Source organism: Eublepharis macularius, chromosome 2 (assembly GCF_028583425.1).
Source record: "Eublepharis macularius isolate TG4126 chromosome 2, MPM_Emac_v1.0, whole genome shotgun sequence".
Taxonomy (NCBI): domain Eukaryota; kingdom Metazoa; phylum Chordata; class Lepidosauria; order Squamata; family Eublepharidae; genus Eublepharis; species Eublepharis macularius.
In genome coordinates, this window is record NC_072791.1 from 124,428,399 (window position 1) to 124,443,116 (window position 14,718).

Here is a 14,718-nt window from a genome sequence, read left to right on the forward strand (position 1 = left end):
ATAGAAGAGCGTCAATGGGATTAAAATCTCAATTCACCCCAGTCAATTCTCCAGTAACACGATTTCATTAGAGGCAGGCAGGGAGGAAAATGGACTCAAAAGCGCTGAAACAGCTGGTGTATAAATTATAAAGTGTACTTTCAACTAAGTGAACACACCTTCCGCTCAGCCACATTACTAATTAATGTGTAGGGTAGCCGATTTTATGTAAATTGTATTCTTCCTCTCTCCTGTGCTTTGGTTAACAACAGGTTTTTTGGAAATCTTAGAAAAAAGAAAGATTATGCAAAGCTATCTTCATATGAAAATAACGTATTAACATACTGCCTATGAACTGTATCCAATCAGTTCCTTTTCACTGGTGTGTATACAAAACAATTAAAATCAAATTTATATTGCACTTCTTTAATATATTCTGGTATTAATATAATCAACAAACAAGTGTTAAAGAGTCTTACAGGACTATTCTGCTATAAGATGATATGTTTGTTCTCAAGGTTAGTGAATATTCTCATTTTAAGGGACACTTTTTCTAAAATAAAAATAACATAAAATCCTCCATCATATTAAGACAATATAGCAGCTGTCCTTTTGTGTGAATTTTATCTTATTGTAGAACCCTATTAAGATTTATTTTTTTAAATACATGCTTTCTACTTATGTCCAGCTCCAACCCACTGGTATCGACGTGACCTGAAGCACATTAGGTTTTAATTATGGAATGTTGCTGAATATCTACTTAATGATATCATTGAATTATCCAGATAACCCTCACACTGGTTGTAATAACAGTCGTTATAATATTGGTCAGACCAATGTAAACACAACAAGGGATTTAGCTTTGAAATCAAACTAAGCTTTAAGGTTTCATTAAGTGACCCAGAGATTTTGGCATAAATGACATGTTCTTGATGAAGATCCATATTTCAGTTATAGTCTACATTTTCCCAGATGATTCCAGAAATCTTCTCCTCAGATCTGGCAACCATTTTGTTGTCACTTTAAGAAAATACACAATTTGTGTTAATTGGTAACTTTAGGTACAAAGCTTAGCTAGTAGGATTGCATATGAAATTTTCTGCACCCAAATTTCTTCCCAGATTTTGAAATAAAGAATTACTTGATCTTGTATCCAAAGGAAAAAACAATACATTAGGAAGTATCATTTGTTGGTTTACTGGATTTTTAAAATCTTGCCTTTCTTCATCGAATTTGTCCTCCCTCCCCTAATTTTATGAATGTGCATGTGCTATCTGCTGCAATAAATAATTGATTTTTTAAAAAAAACCAATGAAGGGAACAGAAAACTGCAGCAAATTGCACATGTTCCAGTTCCTACATTCATTTTACATATTCTTTTAGTTAAATCAGAAGCAAAGAGGAATGGAATGCAGCAGTGCACAGGAAAAATCTGGAAGAATTAAAAAATGGATGGAGGGGGCAAAGCTTAGCATCCTTAATCCTTTTAGATGTGTCTTCTGCAACATGGTTGTCTCCACAATTTCCATTCTAGTTCTGGTACGCGCAAAACTTTTTGCTTGTGTGGTTTGATTTTCTGAGGGTTTATAAACTACACATATAATCTTCTAAGGTTTTCTGTGTCATTTGCATGTTTTGTAAGCATACCAAGCAGCAAAAAAGAGCAGAAGTCCACAGGCATACCAGTAGGAGAATGGCGTAAGCAGCAGCAACAAAGCATGTAAGAAAGGAGAAAACAGTTGCACTTACCTGTGACTGTTGTTTGTCCAGTATTTTCTGTGCAGACACACACTGGGGGACTACACAGGCACAGGCCAGCCATGAAGAAAGATTCTCTAGCACTAAAAGTGTAGGGGGTGCTCCCCCCTGCTCAACGTACATGCATGGGCATTTTCCTGCTGAAAAGACACATTGCCAAGCAGAGCAGCCCCATATCTCGCAGTTCTCCTGAGCCACCAAAGGCCAAGTCTGAAAGCTCTCACAGTGGGGCAGGAGGGAGGGAATGTGTGTCTGCACAGAAGACACTAGACAAAAACAGTTACAGGTAAGTGCAACCCTGTTTTCATCATCGATCTTCTGTGCAGTCCCACAAAGGGAGTATAGCAAGCTACTCACCAATGGAGGGGTGTGTGAGAGGTCTACCTGAATAGCGAATGTAGGATGGCTGAACCCACTGCAGCATCTCTTCTTGCATTTGTGTCTACCAAATAATGTCAGATGAAGGTGTCTGCCAAAGGTCAGAGGGCAGCTTGACAGATGTCTGACAGTAATGTTCTCCAGAGAAAGGCAGTCGATGATACTTGTGCTCTGGTAGAGTGAGCCCTGATCATTACTGGACAAGGTACCTTGGTCTGAGTGTAACACATTCTAATAGCTGCTACTGTCCACCTAGAAATAGACTGGTTAGCAATGGTGGGGTCCTTGCATGGACCAGAATAACAAAGAGAACCCTGGATTTTCTGAAAGACCTTGTTCAGTGCAAATAGTACAATAAAGCCCTTTTTACATCCAACTTATGAAGAGAATGTTCTGATTCAGAGGTGGAATTAGGAAAAAACATCGGCAAGATGACTGTTTATTGTAGGTGGAACCTGGAGACTATCTTGGGAAGAAATTCCAAACTAGAGTATAAAATTACATTTTCTGGAGAAAATGTATAAAAGGGGGATCTATGCAGAGAACAGTTAGCTTCCCAACTCTTCTAACAGAAGTGATAGCTATCAGGAGGGCTCCCTTACAAGATAGTAAGAAGAGGGTTCAGTGGCCCAACTGTTTGAATGGAGGCAGCATGAGTTGCACTAGTATGAGTGAAAACAGGAATGAAGGTTGATTGACAGCTGTGCACTCCACCTCTTTCATTACTTTTGCAACTGATTTGGATCTACTCCCCCCTCCTCTTACCACCTATATATCTCTGGCCAGTTTCTTCGTATCCTCCGTGCATCTGATGAAGAGAACTGTGGTTCTCAAACGCTTATGCTACAATAAAGTTCATTAATCATTAGTCTTAAAGGTGCTACTGGACTCTTTACTGTCTTGTCTAGATTCGTCTAGTTCTGCCTTACCCATCTGACCACATTTTTTTGTGTCGATTGGGGTCTGGATAAAGACATATTGGCTGATTCCACATGGTCAGGTTCTGGCAATTCTAATTTCATTCTGCTTCACTCAATTTCCAGATTTCCACATGTGAGGGTGACTCTTATTCTGTTCTGCTTCTCTCGATCTCCAGACTTCCACACAAGGGCTGATTCCACACACGTTGGATAATGCACTTTCAATGCACTCTATCAATCGTTTGAGGTGGATTTTTTATTCTGCACATGAAAAAATCCATTCCAAATGATCTATAAAGAGGATTGGAAGTGCATTATCTAACGTGTGCGGAATCAGCCAAGAGGAAAGGAGGCGAGAGATGCAGAACCAACCTTTCCCTGGCTTTCCCCGGATTTTTTTCCATGCACCCATACAGCGACTTTTTTTTAAAGCCACTATTGAGTTGCCACTGATGTGTCCTATGTGTGTGTGGAATTCTGAGTCCCTAACTGCATCTCTCCCTCCCTTTTCCTTTCCCTGAGTGCTGATTGGCTGGCCACTCCCTCCCTCCCTTACTGTGCACACGCTTCCTGGGGGGGTTTCCCTGAAGCCAGAGAAGGTTCCTAATGACAGCAGAAATGAGTGCTGCAAACAACACGCTTCCTGGGTTGTTGTTTTTTTCTGAAGCCAGGGGCATTTGTAACTCTGCGCTCAGAAATGCTCCCCCTTTTTTTTTTTTCCTGAAGCCAGGGAAGGTTCCTAACGGCGCCCACAGAAACTAGTGCTGCAAACAGTCTCTCCTCTGCTGTGCATGCACTTCCTGTTTTTTTCCCCTCTGAAGCCAGGGATGTTTGTAACGCCTCTCCCCAGTGGTGCACACACATCAACAGCCCCCACAAAAGGCAGCTTCAAACACACATCTAGAAAATCAGAAAGCAGACACCAAATTGCCTTGAGGTTGTGCAGTGCAGGCAGGAGCCCAAGTCAATTCAGCACCAATCGACGTGAGTACACAGCAGTGCCGGCTTAAAGTGTGCCATGCGGAATCGGCCACAATTGCAAGAGCACCTTCCAGTAGACTGTGTCTTTAGTTCTTGTTTTTTTTTAGCCTATCTAGTCCCAAATGCTGAGCCAACCAGGTTAGCTGTCTTTATGGCTATTTTTTTAAAAAAATATCTAGAAATGTTAACCATGTTTGGAAAAGAGTCATTTTGTGAAATGAATGAGATGAGAACTGTTGAAGCAGCTCTGAATTTTATTTTGAATAAAAACTATTTTTGTGCCAAACAGTGATATGCAAACTCTCTTCATCTCAATTCTGAATTGACTCAGCTAATGCAAGCCAGTTTCCCTGAATATCTGAAAATAGCTAATTTTATCTAAACCTAGGCTGTTTCCTCACTGCCTCTTTTCGCGCTTGTATCACACCATTTCCAATCCTGCTTTCATGATGCAGTGTTCACATGCTGGGTTAAATGTCTTGATTTTTGTATCTGCATTGCACTTTCAGATGTTCATGTGCCACAGAAAAAGCACTATAGTGGTCGGTGGATGAGCTCAGATCACAGCTGATGAAAGCACATTCACACTCATTTCTGGGATTTTTTTACAAACCGTATCCAGATTTGCGTTATATAACTGTTTTGATATGTACACTTGGAACCAGCTCTGCCCAAAAGAAGCCCTGTGATAGGCTGTTATTTTGCCCGCCCATTTCATTTAAATTGCTCGTCATGGGCTCCCCTTCCCTCTGCTCTCCTGCCGCTGGTCAGCTTGGCAGTTCTGTTTCTTGTCTCGCTCCTTCTACGCTCGGTGTTCAGGGAAACCGTGCTTGCCCTGTAACTCCCTGTTGCTGAGTAGTGGTGGGGCCATCCGCAGCAGTGGCTGCCCAGAGCTGCTTCCCTCCTCCCACCCGTTTGCTTGCGATTTGATGCAGGGAGGTGGGAGGAAGGATCTCCCACTTTTCTTTGTAGTAAACTTTATTTTAAAACAGTGGCAGGCTGGAAGGAGAAAAATCTTAAGTGAGCTGTTCCCCCCCCCTTTTTTTTTTGTTCTGGAGAAATCTTATGAATCAAGCTAATAAAAACCAAGCTGTGAATTAAGCATCCATTTTTTTGTACTACAAATTGCAAGCTCTACACTTGTCCTTCCTTGGTCTCCATTAAAATCACCAGAGACATTTTTAAAAGGAGGGAGAGAGTGTGTGTTTTGCCTCTAGCTGCCAACTGTCTCTTTTCTGTTTCATTGCCTCTGTTCCAAGATCTAAATTGCTTTAAATGGGAACTGCAATGGGTTCCTTTTAAGCAAGAGATCGCAATAGTGCAATTTTTTTTTTAAAGGTTGGGAAAAACTTTTGACAAGAGTCCACAGAGACTTGCAGGATTCCTGTTTGTGGGTGGGAACAACTGTTCTGAGGAAGCACCAACCACGAAAGGAGGGGTGGCTGAGTGAGTATTCTCTGGAGAAGCATTTCTAAGCATTCTCATGCATGCGAAAAAATAGCACTAAAATACATTTCAAAGCAGAAAAAGCAGGAAATCTATGTTCTCGGAGAAAGCAAGACAATAACGGATGACAGGATTTGAACAGCTGGATTATGAGGATGTGTGTACTAATGTGAATAAAGTAGCATAATAGCAATACTGTGTCACTAAAATAAGGACATGGGGAAATGGCCCTATTCTAAAATTTGGATCCCCCATTGCATAACTGCATCAGGAGAACAACAGGATATTCCCTCACCCTCTGAGCTTCGGATAATTCTCCTGAGCTACAGGTTGTTGAGCCCTGTCCTGCCATCCTTTTCCCTCACCCAAAACTTACCTTACAGAGGCAGTAACTTAAGTGGCTTTCTACTAGGCCCCTATCTCTTTTTCTCTTCATACTATTTTGCAAGCCTCCGGTAAGATCGCAACATACAACTGGTTGGGATAATTGTATGGGGAAAATCACCACCATAGTGTGCTACAAATGTAGTTATTTGAACTCAGGGGCTCCACAACTGCTACTTACCAAACAAACAAAAAGGTCCTGGAGATCTGATCGTGGACCTTCCAGCATTTAACATAGTTTGGCCCTTAGTTTATATGGCTAAAAGGGAAGAATCTTAAGATCCTGTGATATAATTTAATTGGAGAAAATCAAGCTAACTGCTACCTAAACGTTAAAACAGAGATTCTAATGCTCAATGATGTTCGGAATTTTTTTCACCATTAGGATTAGTTGATCTGTTGATCAAATACCAGGTAGGAAAGCTTGTATACAATGTATTTTGAGATCCTTGTGATTCAAGACAGTGGAATTTCCTTTGGTTAGATGCTAGAACATCCATAATACAGTTCAACTGGAAGATTTTATTCAGTGACTCAATCTCCGCTAGATGCATCATTGATATGGGTTTCTCATATAACTCTATTTCCCCATCAAAATTGTTCTTTTTACTTACATTGAAGCATAGACCTGAATACTTTTGTCAGACCTTCTGAAGGAGTTCCAGACCTGGGGAATCCTTTATTGGCAGTTGGCCTGCTAGATCCAGTTTCCTCTCTTCTCCTTTCCTCTTTCTTCCTTACTGGTAAAAGAAAAGTATGCAGTGCAGTGTTATTTTTAATTAAACCACTAAATAGCTGAATACGTATCTAGCCCAATAGATAGTATATTGCTCAAAAAAGCAATCAGAAATAAGTTTGTAATGAAGTGAGGGCAAAAACATATCTTACACATATAAGGAGTACTGCTTAATAGATTCCCAAAAATAAATTGATTTCTGATCCTTCCTTGTGTTAGCCAAAGTGTTAGTTTCCTAACCCAATTGCCCATAATAGATTTTAATTTTTGCATGCATTCTGTAATTATTTCTATCTCAATGTAGCTGTGAAATTGAGTGTTTTGTTTCTGCTGTTAGTTATCAGGTCATTCCTGAAAATACATAGTGTATCTCAGAGAGTAACAGTGTTATTATTATTCAAAGGCTACATGTTTGGGCAATTATGCAAACATTGTTTTACTGTCAGTCAGGAAAACCTTTTCCGGAATACCTGAAACACTTGAATGAATTAGACTTTGAAAACACCAGTGTGCGTATCACTGAGCAGAGTTGGCGACTCTCTTATCCTGGTACTCCCAACCCAAAGCAGAAGTGTACCATGGTGATATCCTTTATTGAACTGCTTTCTCATCCCAATAAAGAGTTACCTGTCTTCATCTTCTGAAAGGAGTGGTTCAGCAAAACAGCATCTGCTTTGTAGGCAGGTTCCATCCCCAGCAACTCCATTTAAAAAGATCCAATAATATATGGTCTGAAAGACTTTTGCCTGAGATGCTGGAAAGCTGTAGCAAGTCTGCATAGGTGAGGTGTTTTCACTTGTGTGTTCATCTATTCTTCTAAACAAAAACAAAAAACCCTACCCATTCTTTGTAACAAAAGAAGATGCTCCAAATTCTTGATAACATTTGTTGCTCTTTTCAATACCTTTCTTAGTTCTGCAGTAATCTTCCTGAGACTGAGCATTCAATATCCTAAATGTGACTGATCTATAACTTTATACAAAGGCTTTATGATAATACCTGTTTCTCCTATCCCTTGATGGGATTTGTCTTTTTACCATCACTGCATGCTGAGTTGATATTGTCTTTGAACTGTTCACCATCCTCCTGACAATTCTTCTCTAGAGAGCCATGGCCAGTTCAGATTCTGTAATGTTTATATGAAGTTGGAATGTTTTGGCCCAGTGTGCATCATTTTACATCCAGTTTGGAAAAGACCTTTTGGAGTCACAGTTTGCTTGGAGTTTCACCATTTTGAACAATGTGTCATCTGCAGACTTGGCTACATTGCTACTCACTTTTATGTATAAGTTATATGAACAATTTATTAGATCCCTTCTTTCCATTGGAGGAACCAAGGTAGGGTACACAAAGCTTCTAAGCAGCTCCCTATCCAGGCGCTGACTAGACTTAGACCTGTATAGATTCAGTCAGATTGCTTGCGGGGCTAGCTTGAAGGTGAGAGAGCAGGGGCAGGACTGAAATAACACAGAGACAGCAGGTTGGGTTAAAAAAGCAACAACTTTATTGCTTACAGGAGCTTTGGCACTGAATGGGGCACAGATCCACTGATCGGCTGGCCTGCCTGCCAGCCAATGACCCCCTTGCCCCCTCAGTCTGCCAGCTGAGGGGGGCACCATTGGATGACAGTGAGTGGGATTCCACTTGGGTGTCCACTACTGTGTGGTTCCCCTGTCCCCTGAGAGCAAGCATGCCAACAGTCTCTCTTAGCTGGGCTTGTCCCTGTCCTGCATTGCCCCCAAATCCTTTAAAGGGATCCCCAGCTATGGGAAACAGTGCAGTTCATCCATGTTTCCCCCCAACAGGACATGTGCGCAGTGCCAAAACTGCTACAAGAACCACAAAATGGCTCCCGCCAAAGCCGCTAAAGCTACAACCAAACCTGTGGACCATCCTGAATGTACTTTAACCAGATGTCCTGTCCCTAGCTAGACAAGTGAACTCCCATCAGGATGATATAGAGCCTCCAACTGAAAGAAGATGTCTGGATAATGGATCATACAGTCCTCAACCTTTCCACAAACCATGTGACAGCTTTTGTCCTCCCTGACCCCTGGCCAAGTCCACCTTCCCGAGCATTGAAGCACCCAGCCACAAATACCTCTCCAGCCAGTCCAACTAAAGCAAAGCCACACCTGAAATGCACGCCCTTAATGTCCCCAAGTCTGCCATGATAGCACTTGACAACACAAGGCCTAGCCATGACCCCAAATCATTTTACCCCAGCTGGATCACCAGCATGTCCAGAGGGGGTGATGCAGCTATGTGCCTGACTTCCATCTGCCTAGGGCCTGGATCAGCAAATGAGTGAGGTCATGGCAGCCCTGATCCAGAAGGAGTGGGCCCCAAAGTCCCTTGCAGGCAGGCCTGCTGTGGCCATGGAAGACCATAGCATGCTGACAAACTGGAAGCAGGTAAGAGGGGATCCATCAGCATGGACTAGCAAGGGGCCCCTCCTGGGAGGGCATGCTGCCAAGTAGGAAGACAAAGTGTGCACTGGGCAAGGAGAGGACATAGTAGCCCCAGAGAAAATTAGGCCCCCTGCTGCCCCTTGGTCAGTTTTGGACCACCACAGGCAGATGTGGACCCTGGAGCTTCTCATGGTGATGTCAGCATGCTCCAGGGCCTGACAGGAAACATCATGGTGGGAGCCAGCCACCAGTTCTCCTACACTGAAGTCACTGAATAAGGTGAGCATGCAAGTGATGTCAAACAGTCACTCCACAAAGGGTGACCAGCAGATGGATGGTAGCTGGTCAACAAGCCTCTCCAAGACTAGCCACATGATGGAATTGCGCAGGTCCAAGGGGGGCAGATGGCACCTCCTCCGACCCTCAATGGCTTGCCACTCAGCAAAGGAAGAAGAAGAGTCTGGGAATCCTCTAGCCTTGCTGAAAAATGGGATGGCAACCAAGTGGCCGTGCATGGTCTTGGGTGCCAGGTCCTACACCCACAGGGCTGCAAGATAGTGCAGCACCAAGGCTTTAGAAGTGGGCATTGAGGCCTGGCCCCCAACATTGGCCAAGAAATCTAGGAAGCTTGTCAGCGCTGTCCAGTAAGTGCACAGGGTGGGAGGGGAAACCAAGGCAAATACTCTCTCTATGACTATGCATTCCCAAGTGCCCACAGGTCCTCTGGAAAGAGGTCCAGGTCCCAGCAAGCTTCCGTGATGAGGGTAAAGAACCTGTTTGTCTGGAAGCAAGAAAAGGCATCCACAATGCTGTTTTCAGTCTATGTTATCTATGGCTGTTGTGGGTTTTCCGGGCTGTATTGCCGTGGTCTTGGCATTGTAGTTCCTGACGTTTCGCCAGCAGCTGTGGCTGGCATCTTCAGAGGTGTAGCACCAAAACACAGAGATCTCTCGGTGTCACAGTGTGGAAAAGATGTAGGTCATTTGTATCTACTCAGGAGGGGTGGGGTTGAGCTGAGTCATCCTGTAAGAGTTTCCCAGGGTGTGGAATGCTAATGGCGGGAGGCTTCACTGTATCCTGAGGAGGTTCTTTTGCATATGGATTGGTACTTGATGTGCTAATCTTCTCTGCAGGGCTATTGTCGGGGATAGAATGTTTTGTTAGCCTGGTGTTTTTCAGAACTGGAAACCATGCTCTGTTCATTCTTAAGGTTTCTTCTTTCCTGTTGAAGTTTTGCTTATGCTTGTGAATTTCAATGGCTTCCCTGTGCAGTCTGACAAAGTAGTTGGAAGTGTTGTCCGGTATTTTGGTGTCCTGGAATAAGATACTGTGCCCTGTTTGAGTTAGGCTATGTTCAGCCACTGCTGATTTTTCAGGTTTTCCAAGTCTGCAGTGTCTTTCATGTTCTTTTATTCTTGTCTGGATGCTACGCTTTGTGGTCCCGATGTACACTTGTCCACAGCTGCAGGGTATACGGTATACTCCTGCAGAGGTGAGGGGGTCTCTACTGTCTTTTGCTGATCATAGCATCTGTTGTATTTTTGGGGTGGGTCTGAATACTGCTTGAAGGTTATGCTTTTTCATAAGCTTTCCCATCTGATCAGTAATTCCTTTGATATATGGCAAAAACACTTTTCCTGTAGGAGACTGTTTTTCCTTGGTTGTTTGATTCATCCTGGGTTTGATTGCTCTTCGGATTTCATTTCTGGAGTAGCCATTTGCCTGAAGTGCGTGGTTTAGATGATTAATTTCCTCATTGAGAAAGTGCGGCTCACATATCCGTCTTGCACGATCCACTAATGTTTTCATTATGCCTCTTTTCTGTCAGGGGTGGTGATTGGAGTTTTTGTGTAAGTACCGATCAGTGTGAGTTGGTTTCCTGTAGACCTTGTGACCTAACTGAAAGTTTGCTTTGCGGATGACCAAGGTATCCAGGAATGGGAGTTTTCCCTCGATTTCTTTCTCCATTGTGAATTGTATGTTCAGGTGGATGTTGTTGAGATGATTCAAAAACCCCATCAATTCTTCCTCCCCATGGCTCCAAATGATAAATGTATCATCCACAAACCGGAACCATACACTAGGTTTGTGGGGTGCTGATTCTAGAGCTGTTTTTTCAAAATGTTCCATGTAGAAATACTGGACAACACTTCCAACTACTTTGTCAGACTGCACAGGGAAGCCATTGAAATTCACAAGCATAAGCAAAACTTCAACAGGAAAGAAGAAACCTTAAGAATGAACAGAGCATGGTTTCCAGTTCTGAAAAACACCAGGCTAACAAAACATTCTATCCCCGACAATAGCCCTGCAGAGAAGATTAGCACATCAAGTACCAATCCATATGCAAAAGAACCTCCTCAGGATACAGTGAAGCCTCCCGCCATTAGCATTCCACACCCTGGGAAACTCTTACAGGATGACTCAGCTCAACCCCACCCCTCCTGAGTAGATACAAATGACCTACATCTTTTCCACACTGTGACACCGAGAGATCTCTGTGTTTTGGTGCTACACCTCTGAAGATGCCAGCCACAGCTGCTGGCGAAACGTCAGGAACTACAATGCCAAGACCACGGCAATACAGCCCGGAAAACCCACAACAGCCATCGTTCTCCGACCGTGAAAGCCTTCGACAATACATATGTTATCTATGTTACACACTGAAAGATGTTAGCAAACAAGCAAACCAAGACCAGCCTGTCCATGAGGCACATGACCCACTCAGAGAGTGAGGACTGTCTGTTCAAGACCTGGATAACTGTCTGGTTCATCATCATATCTCTGTGCAGTCCCACATTGGGACTGCACATGCGCAGGCTGGCCGCGGAGAGATTTCTGTAGCTTTAAAAAATTGATTGAGGGGTGCTCAGCCTCTACAGTGTATGTGCAGAGATTTTCCTGCTGAAATTGGGTGTCTAAGCTGAGCGTCCCGACATTCCCTCAGTTCTCTTTCCCTGCTGTCAAGAAAGGTTCTTAGGTAGCTAGTGTAGAGTTAAAACATTTAGTGAGTGTAGTTATGTCTTCTTCTTCAAAATCTTTGTTTAAAAAAATGCTTTTGGTGTTGAGACTAAAGATGACTCACACCAATGAACATGGCCTTTGTCTTTTATGCCTTGGTGAAGGTCATAATGTTGTGGCTTGCCGCATTTGTCAAAAATTTACACATAAGACAAGGACAGATAGAGCATCCCGCCTTAAAGCTGCCCTCTGGGAAAAAGTATTGAAAGGTCCTCAAAAACCAGCAGCAACACAATCTGCTGAGAAAGGACCATCACCTGCTAAAAGTCTGGCCACATCAGTTCCAACTGAGCGTACTTCGGACAAGAAGATCCTTGTTGGTTCCAGGACCATCTTCTACTGAGATATGTTCCACTGCAAGTGAGCCTTTGCATGCTCAAGTTTCAAAATGCTGGAAGCATTCTTTGACTGTGGAGCATCTGAAATGGGCATCTTCAGAACCATCAGCCAAAAAGGTGAAGGCAAAAATTAAGCATTGTAAGAAGCCACTGTCACCTTCCAGAAGTACTAGGCACTTGTCACTGATGTCACCTCCTCTCAGTGTGTTAGAAGAGATGAGCTTGGATCTGACATGTACTCCATCACCTCCCCCTACACCACTTTTTCATCACGAGGAGGCTGAATACTTACCACAGGAGAACTTGCCAATTCCGCCACCCCCGTCGGTTCCAACTCCGGCTCCATTGCCTAATCAACGTACAACACCGCAATTACCTACTTTGTCCAACTGGGTACAACTACTTCCTCAATCAAATCCATTGGATCCTGTGTGGCCTCCAGCACCAGGAATGGGAGGTGTAAGTAACTGGCAGGATTTCCTGTCTTGGCTGCAATCAGCCCCAATTCCGCTTACTCTTCCTTCATCTCAATCCATTCCAATGCAGTCAGTTCCGATGGCACAACTACTAGGATCGGTTCCATATCCCTCAGTTCCAATGATGCTACCTCCAGTTCCAATCACAATGGCTTCTTCATCTGCCCATCTAGCCCAATCACCGGCTCCACAACGATTGGTCCCAGACTTCTTGAATTCGGAAGAAAAGGAGTTTGAATCTCATTCCAAACTTGCATCGAACTTGGCATCAGATCCCTCACCAGAAGAGTCGGTGGGTAAATCGGGGTCTTCTTCTCCTAATGAAGATTATCGACTGTTCACATAACAAATGCTGCACATGGCCAGAGCATTGCAATTGAACATTTCCTCTTCTACTTCCAAACCTAAGAGTTAGATACTACAAGCCCTCTACAGCGGTGCATCTGCTTTTATTGCTTTTCCTCCAGTAGAGGATTTATTAGACATTGCACATAGTGTCTGGCAAACTCCTGCTTCCATCCCAGCCACATCCAAAAAGATTGAAAAATATTACAAATTAAACTTTGTTTTGTAAATTAAACCAAAAGGACTGTCCATATCTGTTTAATCATCTCCGTCCATCTTCTTTGGTGGCTGAAGAGGTACAGGTCAGGTACTGACATGGTTCCCTTTCAGCACCTGCTGATCGTGAGGGATGGAAACTGGATGTGATGGCATGCAACGTGTATTCCATGGCAGTTCTCAATTTTAGAATCACCCATTATCAGACAATAATGGGCTCCTACAACTTATATTTTTGGAGGAGGCTCTCAAATTTCATTCAAGAGCTTTCAGCTGAACAGAGAGCATTGGTGACTTTGGTCCAAGAAAAGGCCACCAGACTTGCAAAACAGCAAGTGACAGCTGGTAAACACACCACTGACTGCACAGCAAGATCTATGGCTTCTGCAATTGTTATGCACCACTATACATGGCTATGGTCAACAGCTTTGCCTTTAGACAAGAAGAGCTGCATAGAAGATTTTCCCTTCAAGGGTACTCTTCTGTTTGCAGAAAAAATGGATGAATCCCAAACCCAAATGAAAAAGAATCACCAGACGGTCAAATCTTTGGGTGTGATTGCACCACAGCACTCTCAGCAGGCTGGGCCTCAGTTCCAAGGTTCACACTCATACCAGCATCATCCCGGAAGGTACCAGTAACACCAATATCATCAACCATATAGTCAGCGATCCTATTCATCTTCCTATCATCCTCAATCTAAGAGGATACCCAGGTCTAGGGGGAAACAAAACCAACCTCATTTCCTGAAACCATCTTCCCAAGGACTGAAACCTCTTTCTGACTAAACCCAAGGACATAACCTCGACTGTCTCCTTTCTGGGCAGACTAAGTCCTTTCCTCCCTGCTTGGGAGCAAATTACCACAGACTCATGGGGTCCTGTCAATTGTTAAGTCGGAGTATCGACTGTTCTTTTCTGAAACCCCACCATTGTCTCTGCCACCATTTGGTTCTGATTCTTGTTCTCCTGTTCTGGTTGAAAATGTTTCTGTTTTGTTACATAAAGGAGCTGTTCAGAAAGTTGATATGGTCTCTAACCCTTACGGTTTTGATTCTAGGTACTTTTTAGTTAAAAAGAAAGAGAGGAATTCACCTATTCTTGATTTACAGGGTTTGAATAAGTACATTCAGTCCCAAAGTTTCCGTATGCCCACTTTATCTACTGTTCTCCAGTTACTGGAAGCTAATGTGTGGTTTGCCATTATTGATTTGAAGGATGCTTATTTCCATATATCCATTCATCCAGATTACAGGAAATACCTTCATTTTCTATGTGGGGATGAAGTGTTTGAGTACACTGTACTACCATTTGGTCTTTCATCAGGCCC